This window comes from Notamacropus eugenii, chromosome 1 (assembly GCF_028372415.1).
Source record: "Notamacropus eugenii isolate mMacEug1 chromosome 1, mMacEug1.pri_v2, whole genome shotgun sequence".
Lineage (NCBI taxonomy): Eukaryota > Metazoa > Chordata > Mammalia > Diprotodontia > Macropodidae > Notamacropus > Notamacropus eugenii.
This window is the reverse complement of record NC_092872.1, coordinates 104,505,402-104,532,144: the sequence shown is the minus strand read 5'-3', so window position 1 is coordinate 104,532,144 and position 26,743 is coordinate 104,505,402. Positions and strand designations below refer to the sequence as shown.

General features: G+C 37.9%; 1 protein-coding gene across 1 annotated transcript in view; it reads left to right on the top strand.

Annotated features, from left to right (window-relative positions):
- Positions 1–1,277: 1,277 nt before the first annotated feature.
- The window catches only part of TRPM3 (transient receptor potential cation channel subfamily M member 3), a 457,883-nt gene continuing 432,417 nt past the window's right edge, over positions 1,278–26,743 (top strand). Inside the window, exon 1 of the mRNA XM_072611419.1 lies at positions 1,278–2,352. The gene's annotated coding sequence lies outside the window, so the exon portion shown is untranslated. The remainder of the gene's footprint in view (positions 2,353–26,743) is intronic.

Below are 26,743 nucleotides of genomic sequence, written 5' to 3'. Positions count from 1 at the left end.
TTACTTCTACCCACTACTTTGCCTTCCAAGGATCCCTCCCCTATCCTCCCATTCCCATAAATCTAAACACCCTTCTAACCTCCCTTTTACCTATTCCATCCACCTGCCCCCTAAAAATCCCTCCCTTGTCCTCTCTTCCCTCCCTATGCCCCTACCATTTTATTCCTTCTCAATTTAGAAGACTTTTATACTCATCTAAATATATAATTATTGTTACCTCTTAAACCCATTCCAGATGAAAGTAGGTTATTAGAACTACCAGCCTTCCTCCCTCATCTAATTCCTTTGTAGCAATTCTTCCTCTTGCACTTCATTTGTATAAAATAATTACTCTTTTTACCTGTTCCCTAAATGGTTTTACTTTTTAAATTCATATCCCACTCAGGTTTTCCCCTATCTTATTTATAAGCTACCCAGTTATCAGTAAGAATCTTAGACATACATTTTACATTTTGTATGTATGAAAAGTAAACAATCTATTCTTATGAATCCTTTATAATCAGTCATTGGTATGTACCTTATATTTCTCCTGGTTCTTGTATGTCAAATCTTCTATTAAATTCAGGAATTTTTTTAACAAAGTCTTGAAAATCTGAGAGTTAATCAAATGTCCATTTTTTTTTCCATTCAGGATAATACTTAATCTTGCAGGGTATGATATTTTTGACCAGAGCCCCAGTTCTTTTACTCTTCAATATATTATGTTCCAAGGTCTGTGATCTTTTAATGTCTCTGCTGCAAGTTCTTATGTGGGTCTAATTGTGGCACCACCATATTTAAAATTGTTTTAATCTTGATGCTTTTAATATTTTATCCTTGAGCTGGGGGTTTTGGAATTTGATTATGATATTCTTATGAGTTTTCCTCATAGGATCTCTTTTCAGTGGTGATTGATGGAATTTTTCTATTTCTATCTTCCCCCCTTTGTTCTAATGCTTCAGGACAATTTTCTTTAATAAATTCTTGTATTATTGTATCCAAGATTATTTTTGGATCATAACTTTTGATCTATTCTCCAAATCTGTTGTTTTTCTTATAAGATATTTATCTTTCTCTCCTATTTTTTCATTATTCATATTTTGGTTAATTATTTCTTGATCTCTTATAATTTTGCTGGCTTTACTTTGCCCAAGTCTAATTTTAAAGTGTCATTTTTTTCCATTAGGATTCTAGATTTCCTTTTCTAATTGGTTGACTTTCCTTTCATAACCTTCTTCTTTTTCTTGGATTATTACTATTATTTTATATTATTTTTTATATTGTTATTATTATTTTCTTTAGTTTTTCCTCCATCTCTGCCATTTGGTTTTTAAACTCTTTTTTAAAATCTTCTAAGAATTATTTTTGGGCAAGTGACCATTTGACATTACTCTTTAGGAGTTTCTTTACTTCAATATCCTCTGAAGATGAACCCCAGTCATCTCTATTGCCATAATAGATTTCTAGGGCTGGGTTCTTCCTCCTTTGTCTGGGCATTTTTCATGGTAATAGCTTAATTTTTGTAATCACCTATAGCTCTGAGATGTGAGAAATAATGCCTCTTGCCCCAGATCTTCAGTTCTCCCCTCTAGCTTGCAACCCAAACCAAACCTCCTACCTCCTTTAAGTGCACTCAATGGGCTTGTTCTGGTTCCTTCTCCCCCCCTGCTGCTCTTCCCCAGCGCAGCTGGATCTGACATTCCTTATTAGCAAAAGTTCCCTCTATCTTCCCAGGTTCAAACTCCCAACTCCTCTTATTACACAGGTGGTGGAAGTTACTGTGCCTGGGGCCTAGGAAGCCTCTCAACCAACTACCCCAGGGCTTGCCACTAGTTGTTAAAATGGGGCTAGCCTGGAGGTGTTTACTCTTTGCCTGGACCAAACCTTGCCCTGGGATTTTTCTTTAGGTCTTCCCAAATTGTTCCTGGAGGACCCTGGTTGTGTCCCAGTTCTTATTCATCTCCACCCAACTTTGTTCACCTAAGGTGCTATTTTAACTCTTTTGTGCTGGGAAATCTTGAGAGCTACTCCTACTCCACCATCTTTCCAGAATCCTCTCCTGAATTACAGAATTTTTGATGGGAGGAGCCAAGATGGCGGAGTAGAAAGACACACATATGCTAGCTCTGAACCCATAGCCCATAAAATACCTGTAAAGAAGAACTCTCAACAAATTCTGGAGCAGCAGAAGCCACAGAACAACAGAGTAGAGGAGATTTCTGTTCCAGAGAGACCTGATGAGAAAGGTCCCTTGCGCACCAGACCTGGAGCAGAGCCCAGCCCTGCCTTGGCCGCGGGGCACCAAGAGGAGCAGATCTGAGCAGGCTTCAGGGATGGAATCTCCAGCGTCCGCTCAGGTCCCTCCACCCACAGGTGACAAGGGTCGGTGAGAGGGTCTTCTCGGCTTGCCAAGAGGGGAGTGGGGTGTCCCCGTAACCCAGGCCCCCTTGGGAGGCAGCAGCGGAGGCGGCAGCAGACCCAGGCTCCCCAAGCAGGCAGGAGCCCAGATACATTGTTGAAGGTCTCTGCATAAACCCCCTGAGGAAACTGAGCCTGTGAGGCTGCCCTGCCCCAACCTGAGCACCTGAACTTGATCTCACACTGAATAGCAGCCCCGCCCCTGCCACAGCCGTGAGGCTAGGAAGCAGCATTTGAATCTCAGACCCCAAACGCTGTCTGGGAGGATCTGTAGGTGAGGTGGGTGTGGAAATAAAACTGAATTACAGAATTTTTTAAAATATGGCCATAAGATAGCATGTGTTTCTTCCCTTGAATACTATTGTTTCACAACCTTAAACTGTTTATCTATTGGGGAATGGCTCCTTTTCTTATAAATTTGGAACAGTTCCTCATACATCTTGAAAATGATGTTTTCATTAGAGGAACTTGTTGTGAAAATTTCCCCCCAGTTTAATGTTTCCTCTTTTATCTCAATGTTAGTAGATTTATTTGTGCGAAATCTTCCCCATTTTATGTGATCAAAATTATCCTTTTTTTTCTGTTATAAACCCTAATCTTCCACACCTGCTACTAGGAAGAAGGGAGGCTTAGAAATGAAATGGTCACTTCAATATTGAGACCTTATTGACTGCTGGGGTACCATAAGGTCATTCTTTGAAGAGATTATAATGTATAGTACACAGTGCTTTAAAACAAAGATCTCATACTCCTCATTTCCTCTTCCTCTTTCAGTTAATAGAGAGTGATACCTAAAAAGTTTATAGAACGTTAAGGTGTATTTTCTTTAAACTGGAAACTGAAGCATGTTCTATAAAAAATATTATTTAATGACCATGCAAAGATGAAACAAACAAAAAAAACCAATGTGACTTAAAAAAAAGTGTTAAGTAGATTAGCATAGATGAGTTAGGTGTTCTCTTCCAAATCATTAAATGCTAACTTTGTGTTTGTTTTGTTTGTTTGGTGGGGGATAAGACAGAGTAATTGACATTGGGAGACTTCCCCGGGGGTCAAGTGCCTGAGGCCAGATTGGAACTCAAGTCCTGCTGACTTCAGGACCTGTGCTCTATTTAGTAGCTACCCCTACTAAATGCTAACTTAAGGAAATGACAAGGCTTGCTGAGGCCAGTTAAACCAAAAGCTAGTTCTTACTCTTCACCACAGTAATAGGAAGCCTGGGGGCAACTGGGAACATGAATCAGTGTTACAGGCTGGGAAGTCTCTAGTGAAGTATCATCATGCTTTTACTTCCATTTTGTTTTCTTGAATTCTTTTATCAGAGATGCAGATGAAGATATAGACAGCATGCTTATATTTGTGGATGATGTGATCTTGAGAAGGATCGATGATATAATGGGATCAAGATCCATTATAGTGATATGCTGTGGTTCAGTCATTTCAGTCATGTTTGACTCTTCATGATCCCATTTACCATTCCTTGGCAAAGATCTGGAGTGGCTTATCATTTCCTTCCCCAGATCATTTTACATATGAGGAAACTGAGGCAAGCAGGGGTAAGTGACTTGCCCAGGATCACACAACTAGTAAGTATATGAGTGATTTGTACTCTGGAAGTTGAGTCTTCCTGCCTCCAGACCCAGTGGTCTATCCACTGTATTACCTAGCTACCCATAGATAGTGATAATTTTGCTATAGTATTCTTTGATCAAATGATTTGTTGTATTGCATTCATTTTGGGGAGCCACACTTAGGAAAGGATGTTAGCTAGCACAAAGTATTCAGAGGAAAGCATCTAGGGTCTTGAGGAAGAACGTAAATTATACATTGTGAGAACTAATGAAAAGAACTGAGTGAACCTGGGAAATTAATATCCAGAAGAGACAGAGGGTAGAGAGTATAATAATAATCTTCAAATTTTTTAAATATTACCATTACAAAAAGGGATTTAGAATGCTTTCTTGATCCCACTGGGCAGAACCAGGTGAAAACTGTCAAAAAAGATTAGGGTGAATGTAGAGAAAAATTCCCTTGGATCAGAGAGTTACCCAAGTATGGAAGGGGTTGCAACTAGAAATTGGAGGATGCTCATCTGGAAATCTTTATGCAAAACCTGGATAGCCACATGTCAGAAATGTCATAGAATGGATTCTTGTTTTATATGTGGGCTGGACTAGAGCAATAACCTTGGAATTCTCCTGCAGTGATGAAGGTCTTTTTGTTCTTTTTTTATACTACTCTTCCCAGTAATAGACATTTGTTAATAACAGATGGTAATAGCGAGTAGGAGGCAGGCTAAAGTTTCATAACTTTAGAGACCATCCAATCAAACCAATCCTTTAACTTTGTCCAGTGAAAAACTGGGGCATAGAGAGTTTAAATAACTGACCCGGGTCATATGGTTTCTGTAATTACGATTCTGTCACAGCATTAAACATGTCATTAAGCAAAGTCAACATCTTTAAAAAACAAATGACAAACTACTATAACTCTCTCCCATATTTAAGTATGCTCAACAATTTTTAACTGAATTTTTTAATCTACCCATTCACTTAATCTCTCTGGATTTTGATTTCCTCATCTTCAAAATCAAGAAATTGGATTAGATGACCCCTACAGTCCCTTCTTCCTCTAAAAATATGTTCCTGTGATCCTTGGATAATTGGATTTCTCTAAATATGTTTTTACTTTATGTTAATTCAACCTTCAGTTAGGTGATATGAAATTCTTATCTGTCATCCAAGACATTTCTCTTATCCTCAGGGGATGTATCTCTTACTTTCAGGATCCTTTAATATTTTATTCTTCAACTTCTCTCATAGCTTAAAGATTTACTCTTTTTCTCTAAAATTAAAAATAATCTAAAATCCCCTCTCTAATACTATCTGTAGTGTAAAGTGGAACTTATTTATTCACCCAATTTGCTTTGATTCACTTAATAAGTCACAAACATTTATGATGCCAGGGACTGTGTAAAATACTGCGTATATTGATATGTGTGAGATTCCTTGCCATTAGTGAGCTTACATTCTACTAAAACAAGAATTCTTCATCATTCATATGTCTTGGAATCTTTAGGCGGTCCAGTGAATCCTATAGATGCCTTCTCAGAACAGTGATTTTAAATGGATAAAACAAAATTCATAGGATTACAAAATGAAACAATTATATTGAAATTGAGAAATTACTTCTTTTTTGCATACACAAAACTCATTAAGAACCACTGGGGAATTAAAAAAGTTCACAGCTAAGTAAATATGATATATTATATAAAAAAATACACAGTGATGAAGGGAGGGAACTCTTACCACAGGGGAAAGGAGTCTCAAAAGACATAGCACCTGAGTTATGCCTTTAAGTGAAATTCTAAAGGTAGAAAAGAGAGAGCATTCTAGATATGGAACCCAGTGTAGGCAAAAGCACAGAAGTGGAAGACTTAATATTATATCCAAGAAAGAGTAAATAAACTAGTTTGGCTACAGTACGAAACAAATAAAGGGACCATTGTTTAACAGTTTAGAAGGATAGAGTGAAGGCAGATTATGAAGGATGATAAAATGCCTAATAAGGTAGTTCATATTTTATCCTAAAGGCAATAGAGTTTCCTGAACCTTTTGCTTTGAGAATATTTGTTTGGCAGCTGTGTGGAAAGTAGGCAGGATAGAGGTACATCTGGATTCAAGAAGACTAGTTAGAAGGGTATTTGAGTAATCTAGCCAAAAGATGATTAAAGCTTGGATTAGTATTGCTAGAGGATGATCAGAAAGAAGGGAAACTATTTTAGAAATATTGGGGAGGGATAATGAACAGGATCTGGCAACTGAATGGATAAAAAGCATATGGCAAGGGCAGTGAGTGAGAGTAAAGAAGAATCAAGGGTGATTCCTGGGATACAAACATGGGAGAGTGAAGAATGGTGGCACTCTTGAGAGACATCAGGAAAATAGGACAAGGATCAAGTTTAAGAGGGAAGATGATGTTTTACGTTTTTGGTGAAGTTGAGTTCTATAGGTGTCTATAGAATATTCAGGGGGAAATGTCTAGTAAGTAGTTATAAAACTAAAAATCTAAACAGAATATACTTTAACCAAAACAGAAAAAAAAGTAGAAAGTTTTTAGTTTGTTTCATCACAGTGTAGTTCATGTAAAGAAAAATTTGAGAATGATTGCCCTAGAAATGATTCCTTGTCAGAATCCAGGTCTTAGATTTGAAATATGATTTCATATAATTTTATTAATATTCCATTAGTCACTAGTCCTGGAAAAGAATATTTGATTACTTATTTCTAATTTCCCAAATATGTCATCTTTTTAAAGATAATATTAAACTTGTTTTATGTCTATTTTGGCCTTTAACTCAACTAATACAATTATTACCTAAGTAAATTTATTCTGAATGTAAACAGGGGACTAGAGAACTATTGGTAAAAGTTACTGTGAGGCAAAATTTACCTTAACATATAAAAGACCCAAACAAGCAGTGCAACTTAGCAGATGGAGAACCACCTAAGGGTCAGAAAGACCTGATACATCATGTCTTTTTATCTTAGTAATACTTCAGCTACATTACGAAAATGTTGATAATTGCTAATAATGACTTATTAATCTGGGAATGATACCTGATATGGTACCTAAAAGAGTCAGGATCGAAACAATAAACCCTTAAAATTTAGAATAATGGGCCAGATCCAATGATATAAAATTTGATAGGAGAAAATTTAAAGTCCTGCATTTGGATTTATATGATCAACTGCACTAAGTACAGAATAGCTGAAGTTTTAGTTCACTATGAGCTCAGTATGATTCAACAATATAGAACAATGGTCAAAGAGAAAACCTGTTGCAATCTTACATTGTATTGAGTCATATGTTGTCATCTGTGAGGGAAGTGTTTGTCCTATTGAACACTGTCCTGTAAATCTCAAGAATCCTATCAGTCCTGGGCACCACATGTTAGGAGGGACATTAGCACTAAAATTAAATTAAATTAAAATTCCTCAAACAAAAACTTCAGGGTTGAGAGGCTTTGGAAGCCAGTGTGGGAATGAGGAAGAACAGATTGAGGAAATGGGAATTTCTTTTGGCTTTTTCTCCTTAAGAGCCAAAACAAATCTAGAAAACCATGATTGAGATGAGGAGACAGGAAAACATATGAGGATCCATTTGAAGGAATTAAGGATATTTGTCATAGAAAAGATAAGACTTGAAAGTGAGAGAGCTTGATAAGCTCTTGGTGTAATTGAAGGAAAGAAGAGAGAATCAATTTATTCGGCTTTAATTCCAAAGGGAAGAGCAAGGACCAGTAGATGGGAGTTGCAGAGAGATAGATTTAAGCTAAGTAGAAGGATAAACTTCTAACAAGTAGTGCTAATCAAAACTGTTTGCTTAGAGAGCTTTTCAAACAGAGACTGGATAATTTCTTGTAGAGGATACCATTGAAGGCATTATTGTTTAGGTATAGTTTGATTAGGAAGTACCCTACTTCCACCTTTAAGAGTCTGTAATTTTCTCATTGTCAAATTTAAAAGCATCTCATGAACAATTTGTTGCATGGGAAAGATGGTACTTGGAAAGTTAGCGTCTAGTCTTCATTCAGGCATTAGAATGTTTCCTGAATGTCTTTTGTTTTCGTGATGGTGCTGACTCTTCATGACCATGCAGATGTAATCCCCACAACCAAACTTGTCAGTCACCCGCACTGTTACAATGCCTCAGATTTGGTATAGACAGAAAGGCAAGCTCACATCATTGTTTGGAGGAACAGGACTGCTGATGTGCCAACCCTGTTGATGCCTGGGCTTCATTGTCTCTGCCTGGTGACCCAAAGAGACAAGATCTGAAAATGAATCTGAAAATGTTAACATTTCAATGTAGGAAAAGCTCTAAGAAACAAACCAACATAATGCCATCTTTTCTTTGTACTGAGTTTGATTTTCTAATTCTTCCCTGGGAAAGTATTCTAGCTATTATGTTCTTCTGCTAGTGAAGCATTGGTAATACATGAATTACCCTCTTTACACTTATTCCCTACCACTCTCTTCTAATTACAGCAAGAAATCAATATAGTAGGAAGTGTAAAGGTGAAAGGATCAGTACACTAGCCCTGACTGTTGTATTAGGAACTGGGAATTTGTGAATTATGTATGAGTTCCAATATGACAATAACATTCCTTATACTGGCAAAATGTACAAAAGAGGCTACCACACAACCACTTACTCAGCCTTAAAAATATTCCATGGCTCCCCTTTGCCTCCAGGATAAGACAAAAAGGCATTACTTCAAGACCTCTAAAATATGACTCCCCCTTACCTTACCAATTTCATTTCATATTACTTTCCCATCACACAGTAATGGGAAACTAGCTTTGTGGCTCTTCCATGTACACAACCTTCCAACTCTTGCCTCCGAGTATTTGTATTAATGGTTTCTGTGTCAGGAATACACTTCCTCCTTACTTCTGCTTCATAGAATCCCTAGCTTCCTTCCTACTCCAGTTCAGATGCCAACTCCTACTCAGACTTACCTAACCCTCCTTCCTACTTTACTAGCATGCACCCTAGCGCACGGGTTGGGCTGCTAGCACAGGTTCTTTGATCTGCTTTTCTAAAGGAAAGACAGTTTTAAAGGGATTAACAATCTTACTTTAATTAGGAAGAAATGAATATAGAAAATACAAGCAGAGAAATTAGCACAGAGATTCAACAGGTAGGGTTCTAACTGTCTGAACAAAGTAATACAACCATCTATAGCTGGGAGAGCACTAATATCTGAATATTCTGGGAGCTCTTAACAAACATCTACTCAGAGTTCTGTCCAGGAAATCAAAAGATCCTTCTCACAAGGTAGCCCCCAAAGCAAAAGATCAACCTCCCAGTATATATAACAAAGACTCAGCCCCTGATTGGCTCAGAGTCAGTAGACACAAAACCTACATGACTCAGCATAGCTGTGAATTATCAGGGTTCAAAGGAGATCAATCCTACAGGTGTTTAAAATTTAACCTAAACCCCGGAAACTGAACTCCAAAAAGAAAACAATAAAAATCCCACTTTGCTTCTGCTTATACCTGCTCATTAGCAGTCTCTCCCTCTTGAAATCATTTATTATTTTGTATCTAATTTGTATTTGTTATTTGTGTACATGCTATATTACCCCAGTAAAATATATGTCCCTTGAGGGCAGATGCTTAAAAAATGTTAGGTGGAATTGAAACAATGGATGGATAAATGACCTTAAATGATTTTTCACCCCTAAAATTAATAAAAGTAAAAGGTTGTAAGCCAGTAGTCACATTTTCAAGTACTTACTTTTGCTGAATACTATTAAAAGAACTATGGAAAGAGGATCCCAAAGTGACACAATCTCAAAGTTGGAGGAATACACATCTGAGGTGATCTAGTTCAAACCATAACTGATAAGATTCTTCTCTGTTACATATCCAACAAATGATCATCTAACTAATGGGCAATGACCTAAAAGAAAGAGAACCATTTCTTTCTGAGACAGCTTATTTAACTTTTGGGTAGTTTATTAGGCTGCTTTTCCTTATGTTTAGTTAAACTTTTCATCTCTGTGAATAATCACCCATTGCTCCAAATTCTGTCCCCATTGTCCAAAGCAGAATAAGTATGTCCTCTTTTTTAGGAAACTCTTAAACTGCATGGTGATTATCATGTCCCCCACCTTTTGCAGGTTATTCCCAGTTCCATCATAGGGTATAGTTTCCACTTCCCTCACCATCCTGTACGCTTTGATCTGGTTGCATTCTGGTCAATATTCTCATTACCACATGGCATCTAGAACACAATATAATACTTGAGATATGGTGGCACGCACAAGACAGAGTCTATTGAAACTAATGTACCCCTTACTTTATACGCTGTGCATTTCTTAAGAGCACTTAACATAGTATTAACTTTTCTTTAGGTACAATATCACATTGTTGACTCATATAGAAGTGAGAGTTCTATAAAACCATCTGATCCTTTCTATATCTAGCCTTTTTTCCTCCCTCATTATACTTGTACAGTTAACTTTTTTTAAGTGTCTTGATGTAATGCATGGCCAATCAAATGTTGAAAGTAGTGATTGTGATACCAATGAGAGAGCATTTTTAATCTTAAACTAACTTCCTCTTACTCCCCCAAACTCGGTACTATGTTTCTAGTAGTAACATTGCTTTAGAGTAGAAAGAGCGCTGGATTTATTCATAAAACATGAGTTCAAATCCCAACTCAAATACAAACTATGACCTTAGGCAAATAAATAATTTAACATCTCCGAGTCTTCATCTGAAAAGCAGGGATGTTACCTCCCCTCCCTAACAACTAAGGAGATCACAGAGGATCAGATAAGTTAGCAGACGTAATAATACCTGCCTTACTCGATACAGCACAGTTGATCCCTTGGGATCAAATGAGAAAACAGACATAAAATGTGTTAGAGACTACAAAATCCTGTGAAAATGTGAGCTGTCATTATTGTTATTGGATTTCTTTCATTTCTGACTGGAAGGGTTGAGAAGAAGCTACATTTGGCTTTTTTATTCAAAAAATGAGGGAAATTTCTCTGAAAAATGTCATATATTTGGTTTATCAGATAGGTCCTTAACATTCTAATTTTGGGGCTCCCTTACTATGTGATCTCAAAGAAAGGATGTCAGACAGCTTGATCTAAGACAAAATAAATGTCTACCTATTGATTTTACCATCCTGTGTAACTATTAACCAGTAAATAATGGGTGGGGAAGTCAGTCTCTCACACATGTGTTCCTTAATTTTGCCCATGAAGCAAATGTTTAGACAGTAGATCTAAGGTTGTTTGGGTGTGGAGAATTCATTTCAATATTCCAGAGCCACCATATTGAAACAGAGTGTATCAAAATATAAACATGAACAAAATGATCAAACCTATGCACATGTGAAATCATTTCTCAAAGGTCTCTAATAGCATGGCTTGCGAACTTTCTGTTGCTCAGAGAAACTAGTTGGTTAAGTTCCAACCAACCAACATTTATTGTGTTTTTATTAGATTTGAGGCAATAAAAATGCAAAGACGAAAACAATGCTGACCACATTCTCAAAGAAATTGTGGAGATATAAAATGTACAGAAATAAATTAAGTAATTAGAAGACAATTTGAGGAGGAAGAGAGTAGTGACAAGTGGGGGAGATCAGGAGGGTTTCACAGAGCAGTGACCCTTGAGTTGAGCCTTGAAGAAAGATACGCATTCTAAGAACTGAACAAGGAAAAGAGGAATTATTTTTCATGGTGAGTAGTTTCTGAAAATTAGTGACATTGTTATCCATCAAAATAGCCTTGTTAATATATATATGAAAGCTACAACAGAGGTGAAAAACCAAAGGCTGAGAAAAACCAGCTGCCAGAGGTTAGGATGTCCATTGATCTTAGCATAGTGATTTAGAAGTGTCATTGATGTAAAAGGTTTGGAGAAGTATAAATTTCTTCCTGACAGAGACTGATCAATGGCTAGGAATTTGCTTGCAATTTGTTGTGTTATCTTGACAGGAAATAGACACTAATTCCTTATAGTCTCCCCATTTATATATCCATAACTTGATGCCACTTTAACATTAGAGATTCCCAGTGTCTTGAGTTCAATCACTTGTATATTATTTGTGTATTTCTGTGTCTTCTAGATAGGAAAGAAAATTCCCTTGAGAATGTCCTACATATTCTGTCATCCAAATTTTCTGAAACACTTTTGGCTTCTTTGGACAACAGATTGTCCACTCACCAAAAAGATTCACATATTTAACATGTACATTGTTGAAAATGAGAACACACACGCTAAAAACATTTAGAATTTTTTTTTTACATAAGCAGAGTGAATCAACTGATTGAATATCTTCTGGGGCCTATCATTTGACAATTTTCATTGCATTCTTTGGGGTATTTTCTTGGAGGTTTTCTGTCTAATGAAACCAGCCTTTTTTGGCAGATATTTAAAGTAAAGTAAAGATCTCATACATGGCACACGCAGCTGTCCTTGAGCATCACAGCAGCTATCCTTATTTCATTTAGCTTTGGCTTAATAAATCACACTGTTGATGGAATGAAGGTGGTATAAAGCAATAAATATTATAATGAGTACCTTATGTGTGATGTCCCTCATCTGTCAATATTATAGGTTACCAATAAGAGGTTAAACAGAACACTTGGGTCTACTATATAGCATTAACAACTTTTTTGCATTCCTGAAGTATCCTTAAGGATAAAGAGGTAATACTGTAGAAAGAGTGTTAGGTTTATCATTCAGGTACCAAGGATCAATCCCTGGTTCCTTGACCTTGCAACCTTGGACAAGACTCTTCATTTTTCCAGGTCTCACTTTCCTCCTCTGTAAAGTGAGATACTTGGAGCAGAGGATCTTTGAGGTCTTTTACAACTCAAGTCTCTAATCCTGTTATCTCCGAAATGGAATAATCCACACCAAGTACTTTGTAAATATTAAAGCACCACACAAATATCAGCTTTTTTCTTTCATTTTTCTCTTTGAAAATACATTTCATTGACACTTTTTGTTTTGATGTCTTCTACATTCTGACAAGTACTCCTCCCCACTCCAAAAGAATCATCTCTTATAGGGGGTGGAGCCAAGATGGCGGAGTAGAAAGACGCACATACACATAGCTCCGAACCCACAACCCATAGAACGGCTACAGGGAAGTAACTCATGGAGAATTCTGCACCCAGAGGCCACGGAACATTGGAGCGAGGGAGATTTCTGTTCCGGAGAGACCTGCAAACCTCTCGCGGGGGGTCCTTTGCGCTGCGGACTGGGCGCCGGGACTGGGAGCTGAGTGCAGCCCTGTCGCGGACGCGGCACCGAGAGGAAAAGATCCGAGCGGGCTTCAGGGACGGGATCTCCAGCAGCCACACGGGTCCCTCCACCCACAGAGGGACCTGCAAACCTCTCGCAAAAGGTCCGTCACACTGCAGACGCGGAGCCCAGCCCAGACCTGCTGCGGCCACAGCACCGAGAGATACAGATCCGAGCAGGTTTCAGGGACGGGATCTCCAGCGGCCGCACAAGTCCCTCCACCCACAGGTGACGGGGGTCGGTGAGAGAGTCTCTTTGGCGGGTTGAGAGGGGAGTGGGGTGCCCCCATAACTCAGGCCCCCCCCCCGGGAGGTGAAGCTGAGAGGCGGCTACAGACCGGGGCTCCCCAAGGGGGCAGGAGCCTGGATCCATTGTGGAAGGTCTGTGCATAAACCCCCTGAGGGAACTGAGCCTGAGAGGCGGCCCTGCCCCGACCTCAGCATCTGAACTTAATCTCACACTGAATAGCAGCCCTGCCCCTGCCAAAAGCCCTAAGGCTGGAAGCAGCATTTGAATCTCAGACCCCAAATGCTGGCTGGGAGGATCAGGAGGTGAGGTGGGTGTGAGGAAAATATTCAGAGGTCAAGTCACTGGCTGGGAAAATGCCCAGAAAAGGGAAAAGAAATAAGACTATAGAAGGTTACTTTCTTGGTGAACAGGCATTTCCTCCCTTCCTTTCTGATGAGGATGAACAATGCTTACCATCAGGCAAAGACACAGAAATCAAGACTTCTGTGTCCCAGCCCACCCAATGGGCTCAGGCCATGGAAGAGCTCAAAAAGAATTTTGAAAATCAAGTTAGAGAGGTAGAGGAAAAGCTGGGAAGAGAAATGAGAGACATGAAGTCAAAGCACGAACAGCAGATCAGCTCCCTGCTAAAGAAGACCCAAAAAAATGTTGAAGAAATTAACACCTTGAAAAATAGGCTAACTCAATTGGCAAAAGAGGTTCAAAAAGCCAATGAGGAGAAGAATGCTTACAAAAGCAGAATTAGCCAAATGGAAAAGGAGATTCAAAAGCTCACTGAAGAAAATAGTTCTTTCAAAATTAGAGTGGCACAGATGGAGGCTAATGACTTTATGCAAAACCAAGAAATCACAGAACAAAGAGAGAAGAATGGAAAAATGGAAGATAGTGTGAAATATCTCATTGGAAAAACAACAGACCTGGAAAATAGATCCAGGAGAGACAATTTAAAAATTATGGGACTACCTGAAAGCCATGATCAAAAGAAGAGCCTAGACATCATCTTTCATGAAATTATCAAAGAAAACTGCCCTGAGATTCTAGAACCAGAGGGCAAAATAAATATTCAAGGAATCCACAGAACACCGCCTGAAAGAGATCCAAAAAGAGAAACTCCTAGGAACATTGTGGCCAAATTCCAGAGTTCCCAGGTCAAGGAGAAAATATTGCAAGCAGCTAGAAAGAAACAATTCAAGTATTGTGGAAATACAATCAGGATAACACAAGATCTAGCAGCCTCTACATTAAGGGATCAAAGGGCATGGAATATCATATTCCAGAAGTCAAAGGAACTAGGACTAAAACCAAGAATCACCTACCCAGCAAAACTGAGTATAATACTTCAGGGGAAAAATTGGTCTTTCAATGAAATAGAGGATTTTCAAGTATTCTTGATGAAAAGACCAGAGCTGAAAAGAAAATTTGACTTTCAAACACAAGAATGAAGAGAACCATGAAAAGGTGAACAGCAAAGAGAAGTCATAAGGGACTTACTAAAGCTGAACTGTTTACATTCCTACATGGAAAGACAATATTTGTAACTCTTGAAACATTTCAGTATCTGGGTACTGGGTGGGATTACACACAAGAATCATCTCTTATAGCAAACAATAATGGGGGAGGGGAAGGACATAGAAATACTTCAGCAAAAATAACTAATGTATCAAAAAATTATGACATTATATATGCAGTATTTCCACAGTCATCATCTGCAAATAATCTAGGGAATTTTGTAGTGCCAATGGGATATTCATAGCACCTGTGGTGACCATGCATCTGCCAGCACAGTTCTGAATCACAAAATACAACAGACTTCCCGCATGGAAGACAGAAAAAAAAATATTCAGACACAAGAAAGCCGAATCTCAACACCAGAAAGTCAAATTCTTCATAGCACCAAAGAAATCCATCATAGTAACCAAGAAGGCTATATACATTATCAGGCCTTCTCACAATCAGACATTCACAATCCTAACCACCTGCTTCCTCCATCCTTCCCAGCTCTGACTAGTCTGACCAACTTCCCCTCAGCTCTGCTCCAGCTCCACCTCTTCCTGTTCAAACCTTTCAGCAAACTCCTCCTACCATAGATTCATATGACTCAGTTTTCCATGTGACCCAGGCAGGTCATATGGGCCTATCAATGAATGGGAAAGATCTTCCCATTTAAATTACCATTACATTCTAAATTACCATTACAGAGTTACATTCTCACATTTCTTCTTTGGGTACCAATTTTGTTATTATGACTTCTCAGCATTCATTTTTAAATTATTTTGTTGTTTATGTTCTTCCCATTTATATTGTTGAAGTCATTGTATATATTGTTTTCTTGGTTCTGCTAGCTTTGCTCTCCATCTTTCTTTTTTATTTCTTCCCATACTTCCCTGTATTCATCATATTCACATGTTAGGGAAAGCCTGACTTGGGCCAATTCCTGGTAATTTAGGTTTGATATTGAGATAAAATGAGCAATTCATTGGTTACTCAATAATTATCAAAAGGATTGCTTAGATCTAGCATAGGAAGGCTCTTCACTAAGAATACTATAGCACTTAGCTTAGGGTAGAACCCTTTTCTTTTCATGTGGCAAAGCAGAAAGTGGTTGTTCATGAATCCTTGAGATGTTCCCCAAGTGAAGGGCCAGACTTCATATGGGTGGACCTTTTCATACCCTTAAGTGACTAAGAAGAGACATCAATAAGTCACAAGTTATTAAGAAGCTATATTGAGGGAGGGCACAGCTTAGACCTCAACCATCCCTCTGCTAATCACATCCTAGGCACAACTATTTGGGCATTCAAGAAACAAATAGCCTAGTTTGTATCAGGGAAAGAGTTAAGGTATTGATTATGCCCTAGCATACTACAGTTTATTTAGTCAAACCCCATTTAATGAGAATTTGCTTTGTTACCAATTCTTTACTGTTGCAAAAATTGTTATGATGAGTACTTTTTGTATGTCATGTCTTTCTTTCTGGCATTGACCTCTTTAGGCTTTATACATCATCCTGGCATCCCTAGGTTATAGAATATGGACAATTTAATCATTTTCCTTCCATAATTCCAGGTTGCTGCTCAGAATGCTTGAAATAATTCTTAGTTCTACCAATAATTAATATGTTTGTCTTTTCATAACCTCTCCAACATTGAAAATTCTCATCTTCCTTACATTTGCCCATTTTCTGGTTATGTGGTGAAACCTCAGAGTTGATTTGATGTGCCTTTCTGTTATTTGTGATTTGGAACATTCTTTTCAAATACTTCCTAACAGTTTATAATTCTTCTGAAGAACAGTTTGTTCTCATTTTGTGACCACATCTCAAATGTCAGTAATTAATGCAAATGGAAAGAACAGAGAAATGAAACAGAAGACAATGAAATTATAATGAACACACTTAATTCCAGAAAGAGTTGAGAAAATGCACTCCTCTTCTTTGTAGAAATGGGTGAATATATGTTGTCAGAATGCATTGTTGGGTTGCTTAGTTTTACTGAATTGTTTTTTTTCTTTGTTATTCCATTGTGAGGGAAGGTTCTTTGGATAGGAGAGTCACAAGTGATATATCTAGAAATTGAGATGATATGAAAATATAAAATAACTTTAAAAATGTTAATGTTAAATGATGATGGTGTCTATTATTTTATTATGTAGCATTTCAATATAGATGTTATCTTAAACATTCCATCTGTGTCATTCCTCTTCTTTCCCCTAGTAATTTTGCCTCCATTTCCCTATTTCCCCCTGGTAACATCCTAACAAAAGCCCTTATTTTGACCCTTAGAACAGTAAGTTTATTTTTAATGCAAGAGTGTTCTTACAAACTCAAAATTAAAACAAATGCCTTTACCTCTACGAGGTAAAGAACACTGAACCTAAAAATGGAGGCAGGGGGTCTGCATTCAAATAATAGCTCTGACATTTCCTGGTTGTGTGGTCCCTGAGCAGGTTACTTCATCTCTTTAGGTATCAGTTTCTCTAGAAACCTCTTTGTAAAGCTTGAAGATCTGTAAGCTATTATTATGTGAGCCATTATTACTTCTTTAGGAGAAATCAGTAACATTCTTCCACTTTTAGTGCTGCACTGTGATATCTCTCTAAGCCTTTGTTTAAGTGATTGGACTACTACGCTAAAGAGACATTATTTTAATGAACTAAGCAGAGCTATAAAATTGCCTCCCAAAATATATAGCCATCCTGTAGTGCTGCAGCTTTATCAATGTAGAAGTGATATGGAAAATGGAATATGGCAAAATTTTAAGTGATATGGAAATGTGCATTGTGATTATGAAAGAAGTAGAACTTACAGTTCAAGGGAGAATAAATTGTATCTACTTAATGATGATATACAATAATATTTGACAAGAATACCAGAGAGGTGAAAAATAAAGTATTAAAAGAGATCTTGGTTATCAGGAGGAGGGCACAGTCATCAACAGAAATACTGACGGATGGCACCATGTGAGTTGGATTTTAGAGAATGGATAGGAATTCAACATTGTACATTATAATCAGGAAGAAGGTAATTGAGGACATCCCAGGCATTGTGGATAGCATATGTAAAAGCAGAGGGCAGGAAAATAGAGGGCATGTCTCAGGTAATATTTCTTGCTTGATCAGCAACCCTCATTGAGTCTACATATTAATGGGTATTCTTTACTTATAGGGTCATAGCAGAGTTATGTCTTCTTATATAACCCTTGATCCAGGCCATGTATATTAGCTACTTTAAGAGAAGCATTCAACCCACCCACCCCACTTAAGATGGGAAGGGGACATAATAAAAACCTTGCAGCTCAGCTGCCTGTGACATACATGTAAGGTCAGGTTAAACCCTAGAAGCACACTAAGAGATGAATCTAAAATGGGTAGGTGGTACTAAAGTGTGAGATGCTTCAAATGCCAAGAAAAAGACTTTGGATGCTACTTGGTAGGCATTAGGGAGCCCCTGAAATTTTCTGATGAGAGGAGCAAAATAGGCAGATATAAGCATTAGAAGAATCATTGAGCAGTGGTATGAAAGATAGATTAGAATGCAGAGTGGAAATATGACCAATCCATAGGCTATTGAAATGGTCCTGGCAGGTGATGATGAGGGCCTACATTCATGTGGGAATAAAGAGGAAAGCAAAAACGTGGGACGGCAAAAGAAGAATCACTATGGCTTAGGAACTAATTGGATATGAATGGTAAGAACAAGAGACAAAAGTTAATACCAAGATATGGAACATGAAAGACTGAGTAAATGATAACACTACTGAAAGAAACAGTTAACATAAAAGGAGGGCACATTTAGAATCTTCCAGTTGGTCAGTAAAATTTTGTTAAATATCTAGTGTGTCCTAGGCACTGATAGCATCAGCTTATCCACAGAGGGGAGAGTAGTCCTGTAAACTCATTAAGATAGAATTCTGAAACCAAGGGCTAAGGGTCTGAATAAGAAAGGTAGTTATCAAATGAGACAGAAGAGGAACACTGCCTGATGTAAAATGAAGCCAACAGTATGTGATTTTTCTGAAACAAAGCTTGGGGAGAATAACAGCAGGCATCAAAATATTTAGAAATGTCACATGCTTAAGAGGGGCCTTGGAGGACAAGGACTGAACAATGCCATTGTTTTGGATGCTTAGCATATTGATAGGGACATTTCAGAGAGAAATTTCCTCCGAGTAGATGGAAGCCAGATGACTTGTTTGTATGTTGGTTTTTATGTAATAAACATGGTCCTCGTTTCTAACACAGAAATTCTTCAACAAAAAAGTTTGTTAAAAGTAAACAATGCTTTTGTTTCTCTCTTCCAAACTAAAAAGCACTCATTTTTATTCATTTCATCAGTTTGAGAAATCCAGTGTGGAAGTTCCCTCAATTGAGGCATATTAACAACTCATCTGTAACTTATGGTCTTGGAGAGTTGATCAAGCCCTGATAGTTGTGGTAACATGCCCAAGGTCATATGGTTAACGTGACAGTGGAAGGAGTTGAACCTACATCTTCCAGCCATGCTAGCCCTCTCTCCATCACGCCATGTGATCTCTTCTGTAGAATCAGCCCTGCCATGATCCAGTTGATGGAAAGTTGACAGCTATGTGTTGGGAGGAGAAACCATTTCATTTGTTGAAGAAGAAATAAGCGTCACTGGTGGGGGGGGTCAGAGTGATTGGAAGAGGGTTACCCTATTCCAGCCTCTGTGATGTTGCATACACAAAGCAATGGGATGGAAACAGACAGGAAAAGAATGTGGAATGGAAACCAGTCTTCTTTTGCTGGAATGCAGATTAGGTAAAGGAGAGAAGTATATAATCTGTTTGAACAGGGAGGTTGGAGGCAAATGTGAAAGGTCTTGACTGTGAATGTGATGAGTTTTGAGATAGATGCCCAGATGTCTATTGGCAGGAAGAAGTTGTAAAAAGTCTATCGTACGTGTTTGTGGGAGATAAATCTTAAAGAAGACAAAGCTATCTTCCTTCAACCCTAGAAGAAATTGGTGACTGTCTTGGGATTGATGCTTGGAGACAAGGAGGGAATTTTGAACTGAATATTGAGGAGATGTCCTGTAGGTGGCAGTGGCAGGCATGGCTGATGGTGTATACATGCTATGAAGAAAAGAGGAGCTCTGGGAGATGCTGATTGCAGAGGATACTGGTAGTAAGCAAGCACAGATTCCATCAAGACAATGGTTACATTCATCCATCAAGGCAATTGAAATGGAATATTTCTTACTTGAGGATGGGTAATGCCCTTTTCTGTGGCCAAAAATTCAAATAGCAAATGGTGCTCCATTTTCTCACTTCCTTTTTTCTCCCCTTTCTCTGTCTGAAAAGATGGATGTTTAAATCTAGAGTTTTCTGGGTTTTTTTTAAAAGTTGCTTACTGGCTACTTTAATATCAAAGTGGACCCATTTGATATAAATGATCAACCCTAATTCCTTTTGAGCTATATCTTTCCTTGTTTTTAAGCAAAGAGTCTGGAACAGAAAAGAACAGTGTTTGGTACTGGTATACAGGGAGGTCCAAGGTTAGAGTCAGATCGAAAAATGCCAGCCTCTTTCCTGGCTACAGTTGAGATAAATTAAGAGAGAATCATATGTTCTTTAAGATCAATACTTTTTAATAAACTTCTCAAGAGACAGAAGCTATGAAATTTTTCTTTTGACCTAGGCTGAAAGTATGCTTCAGCTATGTTTTGCTATCTGGGACAAGACTGGACTATTAGGTTAGATTTCCTCATTCTGACCTTCATCTTTCCACCTCCCACTTCCCTACTCCACTTATGCACAGAGGAAGTTCTCTATAGTGGTGAAGTCAAGGGAGATTACAAGGGAATAGAACCCACCATTGTTGGGGGACAGAGAGAACAGTTATGACTAGAATTTCCATATTCCAAAGATTTGGGACAGAGGAGCAAGTAGTCTACTTTCTGCTATATGAAAATCAAGAATTTACTATTTTTTACAAAGGAGGAAATTGAGGCACAAAAAGTCACATGACATATCCTAGGTCAAACTAGTAGAAAATTACATCAAAAAGTACTGTGTGATCCATAGAAGAGGCACAGAAAATGCTGTATAAGACAACATGGAGCTATTGAAAGTTTGTGACTGGGATAATGAAATGGTCATAACTGTGTTTTAAGAACATTGCTCCTGTAGTAGTGGAGAAAATTCACTGTAGAGGAGAAAAGTTAGAAACCAAGAATTCAGGGCAGCAAACAAACAAACCCTGAAACCAACACTAGGTGCTTCAACCAGTGTAGCAATATAAACTACCTGATCAGCGAGCATTTTAGCTAAACAAAGAATATAAATATTCCCCATTTGCCAAATTTCTGAAGCTCAAAGAGACTGAAAAAGGTTATCTAATCACTCAGTCAGTCAATATTTATTGCCTACTTTGTGCTAGGTACTAAATATTAAGGGTACAAAGAAAGGGAAAAAATAGTCCCCAAATAGTCCCTGGTTTGAGGAGCTCACAGTCTGAGGAGGAGACAGCATCAACATTGTTTTTCAGTCGTTTTCAATCATGTGTGACTCTTCGTGACCTGATCTGGGGTTTTCTTGGCAAAGATTTTGGAGTGCTTTACCATTTCTCTCTCTCTAGCTCATTTTTCACATGAGGAAAGTGAGGCAAACAAGGTTAAATGACTTGCCCAGGGTTACACAACTTGTAAGTGACTGAGACCAGATTTGCTCTATCCCCTTCATTGCTTAGCTGCCCCAACATGCAAATAACTGTTCTAGTTTTTTCCCACTGTTCATTATTTCCAGTTTATCCCTTGTATATCTTGTCTGTAACATGCAAATAACTGTACAAACAAGATATGTGCATGATAAATTGGAAGTAATTAACAGAAAGAAAGAAATAGAATTTAGGGGGATTGAGGGAAAACACCCTTTAGAAGGTGTGATTCTAGGTAGAACCTGAAGGGAATCCAGGATGCAGAAATGAAGAATGAGGAGAGATGGCCCCCCATGGCCTGGTAAAAGGAGACCTTGTGTCTCCTCTGTAAAGGCCTGAAAGGATAAGAGTGGGTTTGTAGGTTCTTTCAGCTCAGTGAGAATAAGGGATTATGGGAACTCTAAACTGATATCCTTTGTAGTCTTTGGGCCATATAGTGAATAGGGGACTGTCATTCTATCCCATGATCTCCCTTGTGACAGCACCATAAGTGCTACTTCAGGAAAATGAACCAAAACTTTTAGTGGGCTAGACATTATAGATAACTGCTAAAAAGACTTTTGTGTAACTAATGTTTAGAGTTTTTTTGTGATAATACTAATCTCATTGCTTTATTTTCCTCACATGTCCTAGTCTTTTTTTTCTTTGTTCATGTTTTTCTCAATACTCTTTCTTCATTCTGAATGTTTTTTAACATTTTTTATTTGCCTATTTTTTATCCTATTTTTTGGTGGTAAAGTAGGGGGAAAAAAACCATGCATTTGATGTCAGAGGACCTAGGTTAGGAGCCATTTCTACGAATTACAGGATATTTGACTTAATAAGTCACTTAAACACTGTAAGCCTCAGTTTCCTGAAAATTGTACTTGCTACCTCATAGGGCTGTCATGAGGTGAGTGTGTTCTAAACCTTTGGAACTATGGAAATGGGATATTTTCTCATTGTAAGAGTATGGAAAAAAGGAAGAAAGTAGTTATTGTTAGAATTGTCAAATCAATCTTTGGTTACTTACTTACATGTTCTCTCTCATGTTAGGAGGTAAACTTCTCAAGAGCAGAAATTGGTCTTGCCTATTCCCAGATTTGAACATGGTGTCAGGCACATTTTTGTTCTTATTCAGTCATTTTGAACATACTAGCTGTGTGATCCTGAACAACACTTATACTTCTAGTGCTTCCCCTACCTGCCCCAACCAAACAAATCTTTAAGATTTTAAATTATTAAGTATGTGCTGACCTGCATTGGTAACGAGTGTTTTCTCAGTGGGAATTCCATATGTTCTTATTCTTTAGTCTTTTAATCATATCTGACTCTTTATGATTCCATGGCATTGCAGGCCTTTCTATCCTCCAGAATCTCTCAAAGTCTGTCTAAGTTCATGTTCATTGTTTCCATGACTCTATCTGATCCTCTGCTGTCACCTTTTCCTTTTGCCTTCAGTCTTTCCCAATTTTAGGGTTTTTCCCATCTTCTTGTAATGTGGCCAAAGGGTTTAAGCTTTGGCTTCAGTATTTGATTTTCCAGTGAATAGCCTGAATTAATTTCTTTAAGTATTGACTGATTTGATCTCCTTGCTATCCAAGAGAGTTTCAAAAGTCTTCTCTAGTACCACAGTTGAAGATATCAATTTTGTGGCACCCTGCTTTCCTTATAGTCCAACTCTTACAGTCATGCATTGCTACTAGAAAAGGCATAGCCTTAACTATACAGACCTTTGTTGGCAAGGTGATGTCTCTGCTTTTTAGTATGCTGTCCAGATTTGCCATATCTTTTCCTTCCAAGGAACGTAATAAATACTTAATAAGTGCTTGTTGACTGGTTGATTGATGTCTTAATATGAATCACTTAACAATCTTCGCAGTGTGAAGATTTCACACCTTTTCAGACCCTGTAGGGACATGACAATCCCAAGAGTCTCTGAGAGTTGAGTCCATTTATCTTATCTTGTGATATCAATACATTCAAAACACTCACATCCATTTAAGTGATGGTCTAATGGCCTCATGTCATAAGTTTCAGGTCTTCCAGACTCAGGAGAACTAAACCAAGCTGTCTCTAGAGTTAGCACCTATATGTACAATTAACATTCTGGTCCCGATGCAGTGAACCTGATTATTATGAAATATTCCCATTGGCTAAGTCAAAGAAAAGATGCCCAGAGTTTAAGTTCCTAATCTGATTTTCTTCAAAGATGGTATTTAATGCAACTCCTTCCCCATGTTGCAGAGGTCAAGAGACTTTGGTTGTAGAGCATTGCATGTACTGTCCAGCTCAATTGATATTTTCCTTAGTTTTACCACTTGCTAACTGTATGGCCTTGTAGGATTTTTTTCTCTCTCTTTTTAAATTCTTTGGCAAAAGAGGTGGCTAAGTGAGCAAGGAGAAATTTGGAAATGAAAGTGATGTTAAAACTAAGAATAGTATAAAAATAATATTTAAGAGTAAAAAATTTTGAGTTGTGGAATCTTGGTTTGAGTACTGGTTCTGCTGGATGCCACTTGTGTGGCCCTGAGGAAATTCCTCAGCCTCACTCTTCCTCAATTTCCTCATCTGAAAAATGGTGAAACTAAATCACATGATCTCTAACGTGCCTTCCATCATCCTATTATTTTAAGATTTAAAAGAAAATCTCAGTCATGAGATTAGGACCCAGTATCCTCAAATATTCAAATCAATAGTTTCATTTTTTTCTTCCCTCAATACAAATATCCTTTTCCCTAATAAATAACACTATTTAAAAAGAAGCAATTTTCACAAGCATATTCATATGACATTTTTTTTCTTTTGCAATCTTATTGTGGTGGTTAGTAGGAAAAGGTATCTTCTCCTTTGATAAATACAGAAGCTGAGGAACAGAGCATTTTAAAGACTTACCCAAGATCACAGTTATTAGCAGAGGATGAAAAATAGAACAGATCTTCTAGTTCCCACCCTAGTATCCTCTAAATTACTTGGACCCTACCTGTGTCACAGATTGTAGTGAGAAAAGCATTTTATAAAATTTAAAATACTATAGAAAGTTATTTTTGTTATTGTTCTTTTATTCCTCATCAATTTCTTTCTACAAAATTATTTCTTCTTGATTGGCACCAGACTTGCCATTCATGTGGAATAGTGCAGTAATGTGTGTATGTGTGTATGTGTGTGTGTGTTTGTCCTTTGTTGCCGAAGAAGAAATGATGACATGACTTGCCCTTGACTTTGTTTGGAGTGAGGGAGGGCTGTGCAGGTCACCAATCTCACTTCTCCTCCTGAGTCATCTGGATCCAGTAACCAGATATTCATCAGGATGACTGGAGATGACCCAGGATGAGGTAATTGGGGTTAAATGACTTTCTCAAGGTCACACAGCTAGTGAGTGTCAAGTATCTGAGGTGAGATTTGAATTCAGGTCCTCCTGACTCCTGCACTAGTGCTCTATCCACTTCACCACCTAGCTGCCCCTATTGTAGTAATACCAGATTCAATGTGACAGAGACAAAGAAGCTCTAGACAGTGTTCTGGGAAAATTCAAGAAAGGAGACATCAATTTAAGCTGGAAAAAACTGGGAATGCTACAAGGAAAAGTTGACCTCTAACCTAAGGAAGATTCTGAAAGATAGCACTGAGGAGGGAATAGTTCTTTGGATCATAGAATAACAAACTTAGAATTGGAAGAAACTTCAGAGGCCCCTCATTTTACAGTTGAGAATTCTCAAATTGAGGTTAGGTGACTTGCCCAAGATCATACTGTAAGAGGAAGGATATCATTTGAACCCCAGACTACTGACTTTTGAGTCAATGTCCTTGTCATTGTGCCAACAGAGGCATGGGAGATAGCTATGCTAATGCATGCAAGTATGTTTAGATCACTTGACGTGGCAGGATGAGCAGCTTGTAAGACAAGAAGGGTTATTAAGCACTTATGCTGTTCTAAGCTCTAGGGGTACAAATATAAGCCAAAAGAATTGTAGTTCTTGTCTTCAAAAAGCTTACATTTTAATGAGGAAAATCAACATATAAAGGGAGCTGGAAAGCTTGAAGGCAGGGTACCAAAGGTACCAGTGATGGGGGGTAGTTGGGAAATTTGTGGAATCAGAAATACAGGCAAGAGGAAAATGAGTATGGCCAGCATGGATCTATCCCCAAAATGGAGAACCCAAAAGAAACTCATGAATGGGAGAAGAGGTCAGCATGGCAGAGGGATAGAATGAGATCTCAGGAACTGAAGGAAACTCCCAGTTAAGCAGGTAGCCAAGTAGTGTCAAAGTCCTTGGAGTTAGAAGCACATTCTGATAGAGAACAGATAGAAAGTAAAGTTTATGAAGTGGATCAACATAAAATAAAACAAGAATGCCAAATTAATATTTTTTTTCCTTTAGGTGATATTGGGACCATTGAATGTTTTCAAGAAGTGGAATGACATGGTCAAGTCTATGCATTAAAGATTATTTTGTAAACTGTATAAAGAATAGGAGTTTTTGTTGGGGAGGGAAAATGGAATATTAGAAGCAGAGAAAGACCCTTTAAAAGGCTGTCATGATAAGTTAAGATAGAGATAATGAGAGCTAGCCCTTTTCCAGAAACACTGCCCTGCATTTCATGGTGTTATACTCAGAAAGGAGTTAAATCTCTCTACTCATCTCTTGTTCTTTACCACATGTATTTATGGATTTTTTTCTTGCTATATGAAAATATGTGACATCACTGGAATTTCTGGGGTTAAAAGTAGCACGTTAGAAATCAACTTCTCATTTAGACAAAAGACTCTCCCTGAATCATTTCTTTCATTTTTTTCTTCCCATCAGCTTTCCAATTCATTCTAGATTTTGATCAGTTTTCCCTGCTCATTTCTAGTTGCTTGAGAAATGGTTGAATTTAGCGAAATCAAGCACATCTTTCATGAATGTTTTCTTTTCATCTTATTGTGAGCTACTTAATGAGCATTTAGTTTAATGTCCTGGGATGCCAAAGAGAAATTTTCTGTGTACTGCTATCTCCAGATATTGTTCAAGCAGGGGCATCCCCAGAGCTTGTGAAATGCCAGCAATCTATGTTAGTGCTTTTTTTTCTTCCTCTTTAATTTCTGTTAAAGATTACTT